Source organism: Pteropus vampyrus, unplaced genomic scaffold (assembly GCF_000151845.1).
Source record: "Pteropus vampyrus isolate Shadow unplaced genomic scaffold, Pvam_2.0 Scaffold1272, whole genome shotgun sequence".
Lineage (NCBI taxonomy): Eukaryota > Metazoa > Chordata > Mammalia > Chiroptera > Pteropodidae > Pteropus > Pteropus vampyrus.
In genome coordinates, this window is record NW_011890053.1 from 3,917 (window position 1) to 5,150 (window position 1,234).

Here is a 1,234-nt window from a genome sequence, read left to right on the forward strand (position 1 = left end):
AATTCTGGCCAATGAAGGAAGGAGAGAGCCGTAAGCCCTGTCTACCGACTCCATCCTCCACAGGGGGCACTAAGTTTGGAAGCTATTAACTAAATCTGTGGTCTCCAACATGAAGTTTCCAGGCAATCGCTCAGCTAGGAACTGAGAATAGATTCGAGCCCATACTCTTAGCCCCAACACTATTCAGCCCCAAGACGGGAAATATCCTCCCCACCCCTCCAAATTCACATAAGAGTCAGTGACGCATATAGGGCTAGAGCCTAGGTATACACGTTAGAATTTCTCTTCGGTGACTAGCTAGTAAGAGAGACTAGAAACAACACAAGCAACAAAAAGAAGACTAATATATGAGATAAAAAGAGAAATATGGAAGAGTAGCTTGCACGGATGGAGGATTGTTCCTCTCTCCCATAAAAAGCACCCATAAACAGATTGTTTAGAGCTGGAATGGCGGCTCCATAGCTCTATTTAGCTTTCCCCTCCATCATTCTCAGCCTGGGGCTTCCATTCTCTCCATCACCTTGTGGTCCAAGATGGCTGCTGGAGCTACAGCTGCCTCATCCATGTTCCAGGAGGAAAGGAGAAAGAAGAGGACAAAGGGCAACAACAACTCCACACCAGTTTATGGGCTGTGCCCTTTTTAAGGAACCTTCCCCAAAGGAGCAGCTTACAACTTCCACTTGCATCTGATTGGCCATCTCAGTCATGTGGCAACCCAAGCTGCAAGGGAGGCTGGGAAGTGGAGTCTTTGCCCTGGATAGAACAGCAGGGAAGACAGGAAGAATGGAGCCCAGGTGGGCAGCTGGCCAGCGCCAGACCTTGGAACTCCTACCTTCTAAGCTGGACAAAATGGCTTTTCTCACTTAAGCCTAAAGAGAAAGAGCCACAGCGACAGTGGCAGGGACTGGGCAAGACGAATTGAGTTCATTTAGGGCTTGCTTTTGTATTAAAGAATGAGGCCAGCTCCCTGGAGGGGCGACGGGAGAAAAAGAGGAGGTAGCTCGGGTTTCTAGGTCAAGCCAGATCCCATGTCCTCGGGGTATGGAGGCTCAGGTGTCCCCAAAACTAAGTCTCCCGCCCCTCTCGGCATCTCTGGGCTCCTTGACCGAATCCTCCAGGCTGACCCAATTTCCTCCTTTCAGTCCGGGAAAGAACAATGATAACCACAAGATAACAATGGCTCCTGTATCTTGATCACTCGCTTTGTCCTTCTGCATGGAGGATCTCAACGAAT